This window comes from Phascolarctos cinereus, unplaced genomic scaffold (assembly GCF_003287225.1).
Source record: "Phascolarctos cinereus isolate Bilbo 61053 unplaced genomic scaffold, phaCin_HiC Scaffold_4;HRSCAF=312, whole genome shotgun sequence".
Classification (NCBI taxonomy): domain Eukaryota; kingdom Metazoa; phylum Chordata; class Mammalia; order Diprotodontia; family Phascolarctidae; genus Phascolarctos; species Phascolarctos cinereus.
In genome coordinates, this window is record NW_027555847.1 from 156,474,428 (window position 1) to 156,493,749 (window position 19,322).

General features: G+C 37.9%; 1 protein-coding gene across 6 annotated transcripts in view; it reads right to left on the reverse strand.

The window, feature by feature from the left end:
* Positions 1 to 19,322, reverse strand: part of LOC110194581 (uncharacterized) — a 69,069-nt gene that overhangs the window by 14,310 nt on the left and 35,437 nt on the right. The gene's annotated exons all lie outside the window — the stretch shown is intronic.

Sequence of the window (19,322 nt, forward strand, 5' to 3'; positions counted from 1 at the left end):
TGAGCAATACCACCACAGGATTCATACACCTAATGAGAGTACTCTACTAACACCACACTGCCACTTTTCACTCAGGATGACTATTTTAGGCTAGGCCACCTTTCTTCAATTATGGTTTTAAACTGTGAAATATCAATGCCATTTTATTCATCATACTTCCGTAAGAAAAAATATTAGAACTATTCTATTTGGCACCTACAAACTCAGATTGACAGAGTTCACTTTTTGGCCACAAGATGGTAGTATTTGGTAGCCTGAAATTTGCTGTTTCCTTTTAGAAGGGGGTGTTTTACAGCTACAACAGATATGCCACCTTCCCCTCTCCCCCCCACTAAGCAAGCTTTCTTTGGTCCCCTGTATTTTAATGACCAATCAATACGATTTCCATCTCATTTATTTCCTTTCCATTGTGGGAAAATTCCCATTAGTTTACAACTTCCTCTCAGCTACTCACTAAATAAAATGAAAATGTATTGTTCCTAAAGTACTTCTGTACCTTATATTTCTTTGGAATATGTAAAGTTATTGAATTAATTTTTCAAAACAATTATCTTTGAACATTACAGATTAATTTCTGTGGCTTAATATAGGTTGATTTTGTTGGAGGGAACATCTGAATTGAGAAGAAATCATAGCCCCACTTGAGTTTTTGAGAATTTCTATGGTAGTCTCAGAATTATAGAGAAAAAAGCATTTAATTTAGAGTCAGAAGACCTGGGTTCAAGTTCTTAACACTTGTGTGACCTTGGGCAAATTGCTTCTCTCTGGATTTTTGTTCCCTCCTCTATAAAATTAGATTAGAAGGCAGTGTGATGGAATGTACAGAATGTTGGATTGGAAGACCACCTGGGTTTGAAACCCCCATCTGCTACCTACTACCTGTGTGATCTTGGACAAGTCTCTTAATGTCTCTTTGTCTCAGTATTTTTATCTGTAAAACGGGAGGGAGGGAGAATCAGATCAGATAATCTCTATGTTCTTTAATGATACAAAATCTACAATCCTATGACCAGGTGATTAATCAACAAGCATTTAATAAGCCATGTATTATATGCCAGACATACAGGGAATACAAGTGCAAAGAATGAAATAATCCCTACTTACAAGGAGGTTACATTATAATGGAGGAACATATATATAAATGAATTAAATATATGTGTGTGCATGGATATACATGTGTACATATAAACACACAGCTTAAGTATCAAATGAATAAAAACAAATATATGCGAAATGGCTAAATACAAGGTAATTTATGAAAAAAGGCATAAGTAGGTGGGTGAGATTAGGAAAGACTTCATGCAGAAGATGGTGTATGAGTTGTATCTTCAAGGTGGCAGAGGTAAAGAGGAAAGGCATTCCAAGCATGTGGGAGGGCATAGCAAAGACAGGGAGACAGAAGAGGAGATGACATGTTTGAGGGACAGAGAGGTCTGTTTGGCTGGATTACAGTTTGTAGGAGGGGGAGTTTTAGACGTTTCCAATGAGGCTTTAAATATGTTAGGATCAGGTTGTGAAAGATGATAAAAGCTAAATAGAAAAGTTTCTATTTAATCCTAGAACCAATAGGACTCCACTGGAGTTGACTGAGTAGGAATCACACAGTCAGATTGGAGTTTACAGAAAATCGCTTTGACAACAGTGTGTAGGATTAACTAGAAGGGGGAGAGACATGAAGGAGGGAGACCAACTAATGTAGCAGCTCTTTGATTGTAAAGAAGGCGTCAGGTGTAAGAGAAGCTTTAAAGGCAGACATGGCAAGACCTGGCAAATGAGGAGTCTGGGACAATGCCCAGAAGAGAGGAAAGCCTAGGACAGAATTGCAGGAACACTCACAGTTAGGGAGTGTAGTAGGAATGTTGAGTCAGCATAGGAGCCTAAAAACCAGCAAGGCAGGTGGGGGGCAAACCAGGAATGAGTAGTGTCACAAAAGTTCAGAGAGAACAGGGTATGCAGGAGGAGACGGGTGGTCAATGATGTCAAATGAAGCAGAAAGTTCAAGAAGGATGAGCACAGAGAAAAACACACCAAGAGATCTGGCAACTAAGAAATCATCAGTTAATTTGGAAACACTATTTCAGTTGAGTGATGAGGTTGGAAACCAAATTGCAAAGGGTTGAGGAATGAGAGGTGATATAGTGGAGGTAGGGAGTATAGACAGCTTTTTCAAAGAATTTGGTTGGGAGAGGGAGGAGAGATATAGCACAAAAACTTAAGGGAACGGCAAGGGGTGGGAAAGGATTTTTAAGAATGAGAGAGACTTGGGTATGTTTGAAGACAAAGCGCCTTCCAGCTCTGAACTCTATGATTTTATGATTTGGGCTCCATTACTAACCAGATTTTGTGATTTGACCCAAGTCACTATGCTCTCTGATCTTTACAGATCATAGGATAGCATGGTATAATGCCGAATTTGGAGTCAGGAGAGATTTGGTTTTAAATCCTGCTTCCGACCAGGTTATTAGCTATGTGACCTTGGACAAATGTCTTCCTTTCTCTGGGCCCTGGTTTTCTCTTCTTTAAAACAAGATGACTGAACTGGAGAGTCTGGTTCATATCTTTGCTCTGCTACTTACTAGTTGTACAATCATCTGAAAGTCATAAGATCATATTCTAATATTCGGAGGGACCTCAAAGACTATCTAGACCAACTCTCTCATTTTACAGATGAGGAAACTGAGGCCCAGGAAGGTTAAGGGACATGCCTGAATGGGATGTCCCAGTGGAGACTCCTCAGTGTAATTAAGGTTTGGGATAAGGCTGAGTGGGATGAGGGCCCCGTGAAAACTTCTTAGAAGAATAAATAGAAACTGTATTAGACTCAAGGCAGGCATAGCAGCCTGACAGGCCTAAGTTTTGATTTACTAGAAATCACCTGATTTACAGGAATTCAACCCCAAGTACCGCCCCCCCCATGCCATTGTTAAGTAGTTAAAGTTTGCCAAGGCTGAAACTCCTGAAGAAGCCCCCCCTGTATTTTGTTGATGCACCTGTTGCTATATTTTCCGTCATGGTGACCTGGCTGTACAGTACAGTGTCTAGCTTGACTGCACATCTTTAATTGCTTCTTTGGTATTACTTTAGCAAACTAAGAAATATATATATATATATTGTGTTCATTGTTTTGTTTTCAGTTTCTATGGACATTGAGAATGTGAGCCAAATATTGGCCAGTTGGTGGGAGGGGGGAATTTGCCCATTAGGGTATATAATCAGGTCCTTTTCTTCTGTCTGTGTCTCCTTTCATCAGAATATTCTGGTGGAGGGACACCCAGATCTCAAGGTTTGATAAAATAATAATAATAAATTAACTTTCTGTTTCTCCTTGGATACCTCTGTGTGTTTTTTTTAAATTTGAGTGGCATCCCACACAGTTTGGTGCATTGGCTGGGAAATAAGCCTCTTAGGAGTTGACCCGCTTTAAGGGCCAAGAGCAGGTGCCCACCAGCCATTTTTCTTGGTGGCTCTCGGACTTGGGGATTGGTCTCCCTCCTGAGCGGCAGAAGTCCCGAGGAGAGGAACTCAGAGTAACAGAAACTTAAAATAAAAGAAAATAAAAGAAAGAGCTCTGATAATGGTAGTGTGGTGCAAGTATAAAACTCCAGCCAGTGGAGAAAGCAGTCACGTAAGTTATATGCATATAATCTGAGGTCCTGCAGAATTTGTCTGTGGGATAGATCCCTGGAGAGATATCTGGAGAGACGCTGACAAGTGAGCACTCAGGTGACTGAGGGAAGGGAGTAAGGGGCGACCTTTCCCTGAGGACCTAGGGCTAGGTCCTGAATAAATTACCTAAATAAATTACCTGAGAGGGCCTAAGGTGAGGTCTTGAGAAAATTAAAAATGGGTAATGAGCAGTTTAAATCTGGCACCACAGATATACCAGGAAATAGTCCCAGAATTGGAATGAACCACCAAAATATAAAGGGGAAGATAAAAGAAAACGATTAAATATGATCTGATGGTTTGAGAATTTTACAGCAATTTGTTATACGTCTAATTTCTGTGTTTGTGTCTTTGCATGTGTGGTATGATTGAGCATCTGTGTGTGTAATCTGATCCTTTGCAGTCACGCAGCTGCATTGTTTCTCCCCTGCTTCCTCCCTGGTAACAGCAGCCTTAGAGGGGTGGATGAGAAAAAGAGAGAAAATACTTTATAGTATGAATAGAGGTTTTGAAAGTAAAAAGATTTGGAACTCTTGAATAGTTGTTGGAAAATATTTTCATCCTCTCTCCCACATTCCAATTTTGGCCAAATTGTTGAATGTAGAAGAGAGAGAGGAGGGGGAAAAAAATCAGATCAAAGGGAGGCAGGCTAAATAAGTTTTTAACCATTCCCTGCCTTACCTAAAAGAGAAAAAGTTTTTGTGTACCAGAGCACAAACAAAAGGTAATTTATGGGCAGCTGGGAGCTGTGCCGAGTGCTTGTTTGGGTTTGGTAGCTGCCAAGAAAATGAAATGTAATGTTTAGAATTTATTACACTGTAAATTGGGAAAATGTAAGGATCTGCAAATTGGTAAACTTTTGTATTGTTATGTCAAGTGGCTTTTCACAATTTGAACGTTATTAAAGTAAATTGAAAGAAACTAAAAGAAAATAGTGGGAAAATAGTAAAAAAAAAAAGTGAATTGTTCAGAATACATAGTAAAGTTGCAAAAGTAGTTTGGCAAGAGAGAGGGGGAGGGAGAGATTCAATTATCTCCCTTCAGAAACACAAAAAAGAAAACTGTGTAGTGGTCAATTAATTATTAAGCTCCAGAGGTGTCTACCTGGAGGTAAAGCAAAAAGAAGTAGTTAGAATACTGGCCCAGTACATTTTAAAATGACTCGGTTACAATAGGTGATTCCAAACTGTTTGTAAAACTTTTTAGAAAATGTGGATATGAATGGGGAACTGAAATACTGAAGAAATATATGAATTTGTGGATAATATCTCTTTATAAAGGGCCAAGGGTATAGAGCACATATTGTTATCTGGCATTAAGAACTATGTGGCCCCAAGAAAGTTTTACGAATTTTAGTTTACTGTTTAGTGAGGGGATGGTGGCAGCCTAGAGATATTATTAATTGGTTCTGGTTCTAAAGTATGGTATTGTTGCATTCCTTTATTGTATAATTTGGTAGGCAACTGTATCATCTGTGTTGTCAGAAAAGCAATTTTTTTATATAAGCTAAATGTTGTTAGGTTCTTTCTTAAGGCTAACAACCGGGTTTGTTGGGGGATGGGTAGTATGAGTCAGGCTCTTAAGGCATGGACTAGTGGTCGTGGGGAAGTCTAGGCTTTGAAGTACCCTGATTGGGAATGGCATTGAGGTCTAATCGGGAATTTGGATGTAGTCTGGGGCTATCAGACCAGTAAAAGACAATGATGGGTGAGCATAGGAAAAAAAAAAAAGAGAGAGAGAAGCCAGTCTGTAGGGGTGGGAGTGGCCCCAGGAGACTGCTGGACCTGGTGAAGGGATCTAGAAAGAAAGAAAGATTTTTTGGGGTCAATTGTATCAGTTATGTTGCTGGAAGGGCAATTTCTTTTATAATCTGGAATGTTAAATTAATTGTGAAATTAGAGAAAAGAGAAAAAGGAATGAATTTGGCTGTTGGGGCATTTTGAATTTTTAGTTAAAATTGTTTTGTTATCATTTATGAAATTTGTGAGATTGTTAACTAAGTTATTTGGGGTTATTGTTTTAATGCTAAAACCTAAGATGGTTAATTAATTATTGTATGTGGAAAAGAAAGGGATTGTGGCACCAATATCAGCCCTCTCTGGGGTACATGGCAATTCTCCCTTATTTTGTAAACTTGCCAAGATCCCTGGGGCAAGGTCATCAAGGACACTAGATAGAAATGATTTCTAATGATTGGCTTTTGTACAGGACAAGTTTAAATTTGAGAAGAAAAGATGTAAAGTGAGATTTCTTATGTATGTGAGTCCTGGTAAATTTTTATTGCTTATTGCAATCCTATGAGAGCAAAATTAACTGTATCTTGCTTTAAGCTGTGATTAGTGAGACTTGCTGTTTGAGGTAGAAGGCTCTTGGGACTATAACTACTTTTGAGTTTGAATTTGGATATAGTTGTCTGCATTAAAATCAGTATCTGAGAGAAATGCCAGTGAATGTGATTCTGTACTGGTAACAGGTGGAGGTAAATGTGACTAATTTGGGAAAAGGCCGAGGGGACAATCAGTCTCAATCTAGGATGGGATCCTCCTGGCTTAATTTCCACATTGTGTTCCTTTGGAAAGGAATGTTTCTCATCTGACTATTCCTGAGTCTGGCTATGAGGAAAAACAGTTACTGCAAGATTGGAGAAGTGTGACTCTATCTGAATTTAAACAAAGCTAAGGATGTTTTATCCTGTCATATTTGATGTTACCTGTCCCTGCTCTTTTTCCTTCTATACTAAGTTTCTATGATTACAGCAAGTAGTCAGTATAAGATATGAGCTTTTTTGTGTGTTATCTTACTGGGAAATGTAATAATATTTTTAGCAGTAGTATTTTTTTTTCTGTAGTCAGTCTCTTACTGTTACCAATGTGAGACTTTATTACAACACCTTTTTGACCAAGGAATTTTGTGACATTTAGGGATTCTGTGATAACTAGGAATTCAGTTTCTTGATAATACCTTGGAATTTGTGTTACTCAAGGACTTTTGCATCAACTTAGTAAGCTTTTATGAACAAGAGTGGAAATGCATGCAAGCTATGGAGATCATTTTAGAGATGTTCCTTAGGCAATGTGAGATTATAGTCATATTTTAAACTGATTCTTGGAACTTGCTATTCAAAGACTTAATGGGATTAATGACTGACTGTTTCTGAGTCTAACTCCAGGTATAAATGTCAAGGAAGGCTGTCTGAGCAACTGATTCTGGAGTTAGTTTTTATAATTAGAAGGGTTTTGTAAGTATAGTAACAAATTTATTAAAATAATAGATAATGGAACATCTTGGGTTACTATAGAACTGGGACTAGTGTTCCAGTGTATGTGTTCCTTTTTGAGTTAGAGTCCTTTAATTCTTGATAATGGTATGGAGATAATTAGGTGCTTGTGAGGATGTTATTTTTGTTATTTGGATAATATCATATTGGTTTAAAGTTTTATTACAATTAATAATGTTAAAAGAAGAATGGCTTGTGGTTTATTTTGTAAATGCCATCAAAGAAACAAGGAATGACTAAAAGTTTAAGATTTTATATGTACTGTGTTAAGCATTGATATGTATGTATTGGAGCCTGTTATTAATTCCTTAGTGAAATCTCATCCCCCTGGTAAGGAAACTAATAATGGATTAATGTAAAGTATAAAATACTGGGTTCTGATGTGAATTTCTTAAATATGACAATTGGTCATGATTTCAATTTTGAGTTTGTAAAAATGATCAGGGTTATAAGGATTAGAAATGGTAATTTAAAATTGTGCTAAGATCACTTTTGTAAGAGAATGGACAGAAAGCTGGTTCCTATAAGAAGACAAGAAGAAGGAGATGCTGAGAAGCTGTGCTGGAGATGGCTGGAACAAATACCAAGGACAAGAGGACTTCACTGATGATGTTCTCTGCCAGACAGCTGTATAAGAAAAGGCTTTTTTTTGAATCTTAAAGGGCCTTTTCATTATTGTTTTCTTTTGGGTTTCTGTATCTGTATCTATAAAGGGACTGCCCCTTTGATTTGTCAATGCTTAGATCAATTGTTCCTACGTTTACTTAAAGGGGTGATGGTTAGAGAGTGAAGAAAAAAAGAGCTGAGAAGAATTTGAATTCAGATTTAATAAGAGTCTAAGGCTAGTGTTTGATAATATGGAAATGTAATTGATGTTATCTGAAGTTTATTGTTTGTATTACAAAAGTTAAATTGTATTGTGTTTCTAAAATTTTTAGGTTGCTAAATTTGGGAGGAATTATTGTCTTACTCTTGGTGTGTCTCCCCTGTATGCAAGACTCCTTGTCCACTTTGGTTAAGATGGAAGGGAGAGGAGAAATCAAGCTGATGGTTCTGAAGGGTCAGGGTTGGGTGCTAGTTTGAGACCACCCTGATGGTTATTAAGATTTAACGTTTAGCTGTGAGTCTTCAGATAGTATGAGAGAAGAGGAGGGATTGAATGGGATGTCCCAGTGAAGACTCCTCAGTGTAGTTAAGGTTTGGGATAAAGCTGAGTGGGTTGAGGGTCCCGTGAAAACTTCTTAGAAGAATAAATAGAAGCTGTATTAGACTCAAGGCAGGCATAGCAGCCTGACAGGCCTAAGTTTTGATTTACTAGAAATCAACTGATTTACAGGAATTCAACCCCAAGTACCGCCCCCCCCATGCCATTGTTAAGTAGTTAAAGTTTGCCAAGGCTGAAACTCCTGAAGAAGCCCCCCCTGTATTTTGTTGATGCACCTGTTGCTATATTTCCGTCATGGTGACCTGGCTGTACAGTACAGTGTCTAGCTTGACTGCACATCTTTAATTGCTTCTTTGGTATTACTTCAGCAAACTAAGAAATATATATATATATATATATATATATATATATTGTTCATTGTTTTGTTTTCAGTTTCTATGGACATTGAGAATGTGAGCCAAATATTGGCCAGTTGGTGGGAGGAGGGAATTTGCCCATTAGGGTATATAATTAGGTCCTTTTTTTCTGTCTGTGTCTCCTTTCATCAGAGTATTCTGGTGGAGGGATACCCAAATCTCAAGGTTTGATAAAATAATAATAATAAATTAACTTTCTGTTTCTCCTTGGATACCTCTGTGTGTTTTTTTTTAAATTTGAGTGGCATCCCACACATGCCTAAGGTCCCACATGTAATATGGGTCAGAGGTAGGATTTGAACTCGGGTCCTTTGATTTCTACTGTACCACACTGCCTCCTTTTAAGTCATTTTAATCAGTACACAAGCATTTACTTCACATTACTGAGTTTTTGTTTCCTCTTCTGTAAAACGGGGACAAAAATACCTGGAGAACCTATTTTGTGGGGCAGGTAAGTGGTAGCAGTGGATAGCGTGCTGGGCCTGAAGTCCTTCTGGAGTTCAAATTCAGCCTCAGACATTTACTAGCTGTGTGATCCTGGGCAAGTCACTTAACCTAATTTGCCTCAGTTTCTTCATCTGTAGAATTAGCTGGAGAAGGAAATAGCGAACCACTCCAGTATCTTTGCTAAGAAAACTCCAAATGAGATCACAAAGAACTGGACACAACCTAAACGACTGAACAACAACAAACTTATTTTGCACCATTGTTTTGAAGTAAAAAAATGATGAAATGCAAAAATTCAGAGGAGACTGAATGAACTGATGCAGAGGGAAATGAACAGAATCAGAACAATTTACACAATAACAATATTATAGAGAAAAACAATTTTTAAATATTTTAGAATTCTGATTACTGTTTAGTCATTTTCTGTCATATATGACTTTTTGTGACCCACTTTGGGGTTTTCTTGGCAAAGATGCTGGAGTAGTTTACCATTTCCTTCTCCATGTCAATTTACAGATGAGGAAACCAAGGCAACCAGGATTAAGTGATTTGCCCATGGTCAGATAGCTAGTAAGTATCTGAGGCCAGATTTGAACTCAGGTCTTCCTTGACTCTAGCCTGGGCACGCTATTCACTGTACCACAACAATAAATCACAAGTCCAAAGGAATAAAGATGAAACACACCCTCACCTCCTGACAGAGAGGTGATAAACTTAAAAGACAGAAAGAGGCATATGGTTTTGGACATGGCTAATGTGGGAATTTACTTTGCTAAACTATGCAGATATGTATTGAAAGGTGTTTTTTTTTTAAATTTTGCTTAATGAGGAGTGGAGAATGGGAATAACAGACTGATAGACATACTTGTTACTTGAAAAAAAAAGTAGTTTTATGATAATCTAAGGAGATTATATATGAAAAGTGCTCTATAAACCATATATATATATATATATATATATATACACATACATAGATATATACATATCTATATACTACACACACACACACACACACACACACACACACACACACACACACACACACACACACACGCTGTCAGCTCTCTAAATTCTCCAGTTTCATGATCTGGCTGCATTACCACCACAAACCTCAGGGTGTTGTGTGTGAGTTTGAGTAATAACCACCTAGGGCTAGGCTGGCAGCCGGCAGCTCCCACATGAAAGGTGAATTGGTGGTAGAAGGCAGAAGAATCTATTCCTAGAATAACTAGGTACTTTTCTAAACTGATTCAGACCTATGAAGTCTCAGGAGGTTACTTTTGCTGACAGTCTGTGGTCCCATCAAAACACTAGATTTAAACAAATCTCTGGATCAAATTTTGTACAGTCTTAAGGGGCCCCGAACTGCTGGAGAATAAACCTGGGGTATTCTTGTACCACAGAAGTGGTACCCAACCCATGCCTTACTCACTCCCCTATAACCCTCCTAAGGCTAGAACCTCCTCATGAAGTATACAGTAATTCCAGAAATTTCACCTTTGTTGTGTCATAAGTTTCTGTTTTGCTGACTCTTCCATGACATCATTCTCTTTCAGCTAATAATAATAATAGCTAATGTTTACATAGTGCTTACTCATGCTAGGCACTGTGCTAAGTGTTTTACAATTCTTATTTCATTTGATCCTCACAACAACTCTGGGAGGTAGGTGCTATTATTATCCCTAATTTGCAGTTGAGGAAACTGAGGCAAACAGAGATTAAGCAATTTGCCCAGGGGCATATTGCTAGGAAGTGTCTGAGGTTGGATTTCAATTCAGGTCTTCCTGACTCCAGACCTGGCACTCTTATCTACTGTACCACCTAGCTGCCTAGCAACCCATGGACTTAGTCTTTTTGACAACCAAGTTCAGGATGCCTTCTCTTAGTTACAACTGAGAGACAGGAGACCTAGGTTCCAATCTGGGTCCCATCATTAACTGGTTTTATAATTCTATGCAAGTCATTTCCCCTCTCTCAAACTTATAGCTTATAGGATCAGAGAATAGTAGAGATGAGAAGGGCCTTAAGAGACAATTTCGAGTATGGGATTCTTAACCTTTTTATGTCCCTTTGGCGGTTTAGTGAAGCCAGTGGACTCATCTCAGAATGTTTTCAAATGCATAAAATAAAATACCTAGAGTCATAAAGGAAGCAAATTATATTGAAATACAGTAACCAAAATATTAAGAAAATAAGTTCATAGATCCCAGGTTAATAATTTCTGATCTAGATCAACCCCTTCCTTTTACAGATAAACTAAGTTCTAACAAAGAGGAAGTGACTTTCCCAAGGTCACAGCTAGGAATGGTCCAGCTGGGATTTGAACCCTGGTCTTCTGACTTCAGATCCAGGCTCCTCCCACTATGTTTCACTGCAACCTCAATTTGTAAAATAAGGAGTTTTAGAGCTAGAAGAAAACTTAGAGGTCACTGAGCCCCACCTTCTCATTTTAAAGAAACTGAAGGCACAGAAAGATAATGCTTTATAATATTACATATGATTACATACATTATTATTATCATCATTATTCTATGGCATGACCAAGCTCTTATCCCAGGGCACTGATATGGGAAAGGGGAAAGGAATAAGCATTTATAGAGCACCCACTAAGTACCATGCACTACGCTCAATGCTTTATAAATAACTTATTTGGACTGGGAAATACTTCTTTGCCATAGTAAGCACCACACATCAGATCAGGGTCTTTCTCTAGCCTGTACCACCGTGTAATACAATCACCCCTGGGTCACTGCTCAGGGTGCCATTGCAGTGGTCCTCCTCAGTCTTCCTTTCTTAATCCCTTGTGGAAACATGAGCCAAACTCTGGGGAACAGGCCATCATTTCTCCAGTACAGCTGTATCTGTCTTGTTCCCTCTATTGCCCTCCCTCCCAACTGAATTTTTATTAGATGCAAGAATTCTAGCCACTTAGAGCTCTGAACCTCTGTGCTTTGTGTAATAATAGAGCACATTTACAAAGCACTTTAAGATTTCCAAAGTGCTTTTCTTCATAATAGCCCTGCTAGAGAAGTAGCAATTTTATCCAAGGTTTTATGGATGCCAAGACTGTAGATCAGAAATGTGAAAAATAACTTGGTCGTGTCCACACAGTGAAAATTCTAATTCAGGTCTTTTGACTCAAGTTAGGGGTGTGCTGCAGCCATCTTGAACTGACTGTAGAGAGCTGATTGTTGAATTTTCAGTGTGAGCATTTACACTTGATAATCATCTAAGATCAACTCCTCCCAATAGGGACCAAAAACCTGAATTAATCTTTGCTCCCTAAGTGAACTAAGAATGCCCCTTCCTGTGTCAACAGCTAAAGCTAACCAAGAGCATTCTCCTGTTTATGACCACTAAGCACCTTATCCGGGACACTACCTTGAATAACGGGGACTTTCTTATCTTGGTATTTTCATGTTAATGGTAAAGGAAACACAGATATCCTGGATCTGACATTTGCCTATCAATTAAGAAAATTCCTTTCTCGTGCTCTGGTTAAACATATGGAAACCATAAATCTGAGTAACACAGACATCCTGAGTTAAGGTTTAAATGTCCTCCTAAAATTGCTTGATTCAGTCAGTTAAAGTTTACTTATCACCTAGCTTGTTGTCTCTTTAACCAACTTTCAGGTAGACCCACCTTAAATATCAACAGATGCTACAAGGCAGGGCTTGACTGATTGTTTTGTTGATGGGCTAGACTTAAGTGACAGCGAAAATGTTAATAGCATAGATTAAACTTAAGAGTGTATCAGGAATACAGTAGGTTTCCCCCCTGAGAGCTAGTTATTAAATATTTACCACCATACCCCTGCAACATCCAGTAGCCTTTCTATTATACCACATTGTCTATGTGCAAAGATAGTCACCTTGGGAATTAATTCTCTCTTGCACAAAAGAAGCTAAGAACAATATTAGATAAATTGGATGTGCATGTATTAATATTGCTTCCCCTTAGGGAAAAAAATGTATATTTTGAATAGGATTTCAGGTACTCATTTTTACGTTCAATAGGAATTAATAATAGATGGACTCTATATATTGTGTTAAGGTTTGCAAAGTGCTTTTCACAGGCATCCTCTCATTTGACCCTTACAGCAACTCTGTGGGTTGGGTATAACAGGTATTGTTATCCCCATAAACAGATAAGGACATTGAGTGTCAGAAACGGAAAATGACTTACTGGATGGAGAGACAATTATTGTCATAGACAGGATTTGAAACCAGCTCTTCCTGACTCCACAGTCATCAATCTTTCCATTGAAACCCACAATAACACCAGACTTTGTGTCAGAAGGACAGGTATTTAAAGCCAATTCAAACATTTAGTAGCTGCATGGCCATGGGCAAGCCTCAATTTACTCATCTGTAAGGAAGGGGACAATAATACCTGTCATACCTACCTCATAGGGCTTTTGTAAGTAAATTGCTTTGCAAACCTTTGCAAATCATAAAGACACTAGAGAAGTGAATTAGTGATTATTATTATTATATTCAAGGCACTGTGCTAGGTCTTGTAGAAGCACCCAAAGATAAAGAAGATAGAGCTCATAGTCTAGCAGAAATGATAAAACATGTATGCATGCAATTAGAATACAAGGCCGCATGTGATGAGTGATGGAGGGGAGGAAGAAAAGACCATTCTGTGGGATCAAGGAAGGCTTCATGAAGGAGATGTCACTAGACCTGGAGTTTGAACAATGAACAGTATTTCAGTAGACAACAATAAGGGTGGAGAGGAGGAGATAGAATGGCAGGGCGAAAGAAGAAGATTTTATAGATAGGAAACAGGAAGGATATGAGCAAAAGGTATGGTACTGGAAAACTGAATGGTGAGTAGTCTCTGGCTGATCATCCAGATTTTGACTAGATGTCAACAACTTCCTCAACCTTGAAAAAAGTAAAAGAAAAGAGGCAGCTAGGTGGTCGAGGTGGATAGAGCACCAGCCCTGGAGTCCACAGGACCCGAGTTCAAATCTGCCCTCAGGCCCTTGACATTTACTATCTGTGTGACCCTAGGCAAGTCACTTAACCCTGATTGCTGCACCACCACCACCACCAGCCCCCCAAAAAAAAAGAAAAGAAAGAGTAAGCAATGAACCGTCCATATTTTATTCAAGAACTGGGGACTATAGATATGGAATGTAGCATATACTGTTAGACAATGGTTACTTTGCCAGTTGATTTTGCTTAACTTTTCCTTTGTCCCAAGGAAAGACTCAAAGAAAAGAGAGGTAGGAAAGCAAAGGCAGATATCTAAAAATGACTTTATATGCTGTTTTTACCTGAACACTCTTGAGCAAGTTACTTAGTTTCTTCATCTGGACTAGGTGATCTAAAAAATCCTTCTCAGTCTTAAATTTTTGATCGTTTGTCAAAAACAAAGGCAGCTAAATGATACAATAGGGCAGCTAGGTGGCTTAGTGGATAGAATGCTGGGCCTGAAGTCAAGAAGACTCATCTTCTTGAGTTCAAATCTGTTTGAGTGGGAAGGCCCTCTGAAGACTTCTCAGTATAATTAATATTTGGAATAAGAATATCTTGAATTTGGAGATAAGTTCAGGAGGTGAGATAGGGTTAAGTAAAGATTTCTATAATTCCCTTTTTCTCTTAGTATGACATCAGTAGTTAAAGATTACCAAGCCTGAAACTTCTGGAGCCCCCTCTCATATTCTGCTGTTGCACCTGTTGCTATATTTCAGTCATGGTGACTTTGCTAGTACAGTACATCGTCTGGCTTGACTGCACATTTTTAATTACTTCATTGATATTACTTCAGTAAACTAAGAAATATGGATATGTATATTGTTCTTTGTTTTGTTTTTAGTTTCTATGAAAGAGTTTCGGGGTGAGATTGTGAGCCAAATAGTGGACAGTCGGTAAGGGGTGGGCGGATTGTACCCATTAGGGTTATTTAATCTGGTTTTTGCTTCTGCCAGTGTCTCCTTTCCTCAGAGTATTCTGGTGGAGGGACACCCAAGTCTCGAGGTTTGAAATAATGATAATAAATTAACTTTCTGTTTCTCCTTGGATACCTCTGTGTGTTCTTTAATTTGAGTGGCACCCCACACATGTTTCTGACACTAATAAGCTGTGTGACCCTGGGAAAGTCATTTAACCCTATTTGCCTCAGTTTCCTCACCTGTGGTGGGAAATGGCAAACCACTCATGTATCTCTGCCAAGAAAACCTCAAATGGGGTCATGAAGAGTCAGAAATGGCTGAAAATGAGTGAACAACAATAAAAAACAAAGGCATTGATAAAATTCATATAGCACCTGTGGGTACCCTTAAGTTAGTAGATTGGGTTCCCCAGATGAGACTACTCTGGGTTCAAAGTACTGTATGCATCTGGAGCCTCTCAAACCCATAACTTATAAGCCTCCACCAAAGTATGTTCCTTTATTAGTTAGACAAAGAACATATTTAGTTAAAAAGGAAAGATATTTAATAAAATGCCATAGTAAGAAAAGTAGCAATAAAAATTTTCTCTATAAATCTGGATCACACTCTCTCCTAAATATGTATACCATCAGAAGGAAAAGTAGATATATATGCCCCTCTATGCATGTACTTTGGTCACATGTATTCCCTACATGTATGCCTTTCCCAGATGGTTGCTATTTGAATCCTCACTTCAGGGACATGATTAATCAACTTCATTTCTCTGAAATACAGTTCCTGTATCTGTAAAATTCAGATAAAATTGTTGCATTACTTATCTCACAAGGTTATTATGAAGAAAGCACTTCTGAAATTTTAAATATTCTGTAAATGTGAACCATGATACAGAGTACTGACTACAGAAATTTAAGTGGGACAGAAGGCCACGGAAAGGTATTGTATTTCACCACATAATTGTTGCCACTGCATAATCGTCACATCTCTTTTTCCCCTTCAGTCCAAAATTTGCTTTCTAGTCTTTCATCTCATAATCGTTGCATGGTATAATTCTGTTCATCCCACCACTTAAAAGGTAAACAGAGCAGCGATGCATTCACCAGTAGCATGTGGATACGCATTTATCCCTGGCACAGTGCAAGCCTCGAGCCGAGAATTCTCAGTGTGTGCACATTGTCAGTATTCAATTTTAACATATATCCATGAGTATTCTGTGCATCCTAATCTTGCTCCAAAGACAGTTTAGTGATAAATTATTTTTAAGTAACATCAGCACAATTTTTAAAACTTCATGTAATGGTCACACCCCACTTTTTTGCAAAAAAAATTGGCATAAAATTTGTGATTATTATGTGGTGAAATATGGTATATATTTATGAAACACAAGTGTATTCATGAAGGAGCACAGTCCCATAGGGAATATGATTGAAGGTTACACATATAGGGAACATAAGTGGCTAGGGTGCATACATGGAGAGACATACTTGTGAAGACACAATTCACACCTTTAATACTGTTGGACCACTCATGTCATCACATCACCCCTCACTTAATCTCTGTCAGTCACAACTCCAAGGGAAATACAGTTTTCAGGCGACTGTCAGGAAAGGAATCACTGGATGCTGGTGGTAGAGCTTCTTGCTTCCAGCTTCTGGCTTTAAATAAAGTCTTTAGCTATAATGCAAAACTATCTCTTCCATGTGAAAAAAAAAGTGAACTCTTTCAGTTTAAAACCCAAGGGTTTTTTTTTAAGCTCTTATAAAAATAGTATCAGTTCTTAATTGTGGAGAAACAACAGTTATTCCTTGGTTAAAAAAGATCTCCCTGCCCTTTTTTCCTTTAAGGAGTAGCCTGGTACAAAAATATTTATAGTATATCTTTTTGCAGTAGCAAAGAACTGAAAACAATGAGATGCCCATTAATTGGGGGACAATTTAACAAATTATGATATAAAAATATAATAGAATATTATTTTGCCATAAGAAATGACAAAAGGGAAGGTGTCAAAGTAACCTGGGAAGACTTGAACAAACTGATAAGAGTGTGAAAAGAGTAGAACCTGGAAAATACATTACACAATAATAAAAAATAGTATAAAGAAAAACAATTCTGAAATCAACACAGGATTTCAGAAGACCAATGATGAGCAATACTCCTGACAAAGAGGTGATGGACTCAAGATGCAGAATGAGATATATATTTTTAGACATGGAAGATATTGAGATTTATTTTGCTTGACTATGCATATAAGCATATGTTTTGTTTTGTTTTTCTTTCAATGGGGGAGAAGGAAAGAGCTAGCAATAAGGTTGCCACAATGAAAAGGGAAAAAAAATTAAGAAAAGATGGCCATTGAAGCATTTAAAAAAAATAGTGCCATTAGCCCATGAATGTATTGCTACTTTGACATACTTATAAAAAAAACAAACAACCAATCAACTCCTTTTAGTTTTCAAAAAAAAAAGGGAAAAGAAAATACACAAAGGAGAACAGAAGGCTCACCAGTAGGAAACAGATAAACAGAACATCTTGAATTTGTTACATACTGGAAAGCAGAAGTAAGTTTTGCCAGCTGCAAATTCACAGCTGCATGTGCAATCCTTTTTTTTCTGCTCTGTTTTGTATATGAAAATGCTTATCTTGTTTGGAGTTCATTAAGTTCAGAACAAAAAAGAAACATTTTTTAAAAGGAATGAATGGCTTGCCTATTTCTTTCAGAGTCTTAGCTAGAACATGGAGATTCTTTGCCCCAGGCATCAAACTCTTTAATGCTCAGAACAGAACTAAACAGCTTGTGCCTCTAGGCTTAAATTTATTATTTAAACTAAACTTTTTGTTCCCTCTGTCAGAATATAGTGTAGGCAATCCTTGTGTTTCCCTATTTTTATCTCCAATGGTTAAACTATAGCTAGCCATTATCCACAGAGGAGCTACTCTCTCTCAACAAAACTTTCCTTTCCTCTGCAATGGTTAGTATGGTACATTGGAGGAACATGCACCTGGAATTCTATGATTTTGGGATTCTGGGATATTGCATACTGGGATACTAGGTTGATCTCTGCCACTAACTAGCTGTGTGACTTCAGGAAAGACACTTTACTTCCGGACCTCAAATTTTATCATTGGTCAAACAAGAGTTACACAAGATGATCTCTAAGATTCTTGCCAGCTATGAAATTCCATGAATAACCAGAAGTCTAAGTGGGCAGAATTATCAGGCACCTCACAAAAATTATAGCATCCAGGGGCAAGTATGTATTTGCAATTATCTTTCATACATACATATGTAAAATAATTCTAAGGTAATAAAACTTTCCAACTTGAGTAAATAAGTGAATTAATAAATGAATTAATATAAAATAAATAAAGCTGCATAATTAGCATGTAGGCTCTATTGTCTCCCCTTGGCTAATAAAGTACATCAGAGAAGATTGGTAACTGAGCAAGGAAGCCAAGAAGCCAGAAGAGATAACTGTTCAGTAGCTATATAAGATGCAAAGCGCTCTCTCTCTCTCTCTCTCTCTCTCTCTCTCTCTCTCTCTCTCTCTCTCTCTCTCTCTCTCTCTGTCTCTCTCCCTCCCTACCCCTTCCTCCCTCCCTACTTCTCTCCTCCTTTCTCTTTCTCTACCCCCACCCAGTGCCTCAGTCTTCCTACATTCTTCTTCCAAAATTTGCCAATTACTTTGGTACATGTGAACTCCTGTAAATAAATATCCTCAACACAAATTGTTAACATTCAACTACATCATACAAAGCACATACAATGTACAATTAGTTACACATTCAATCGATATACATTCAATAAACACCTGCTATGTGTACTGTTTTAAGTGCTGAGGATTCAAAGAAAGATAAAAGTCAGTTCCTGCTTTCAAGGTGCATACAACCTAGTGGGGGATAAAACATGCAAACTGTACTAACAAGCTATATACAGGATAAATTGGAAATAATCAACAAACGGAAGACAGTGAAATTAAGAGGGATTGGGAAAGGCTTCTTACGGAAGGTGGGATTTTAGCTGGAAGGAAGCCAGGGAAGCCAAGAGGTAGAGATGAGGAGGAAAAGCATTCCATGCATGGAGGATAGCAGTGAAAATGCTCAAAGTTGGAAGGTGGAGTAACTTGTTGGAAAAAACGGCAACAGGCCAGTGTCACTGGAACAAAGAGTAGGAGGTGGAGACGTAAAATGTAAGAAGACTAGAAAGATTGGGATGGTGGGAAAGGTTAAATGCCAAATACGCATGATATTTATATTAGAACTCCATGACTCTGGATTAGGGCATGCGATGAATATAATACACAGCATGTAATCAATAGCAAAGATGCAAATCTCAATGTAGCGTAAACTATCTAGCATCACACGACAGTTACATTTGGTAACCAAGTACATAGATCATATGCAAAAAGAGACATGTATTACATTGTATAACATTGCATATGCAGCAGT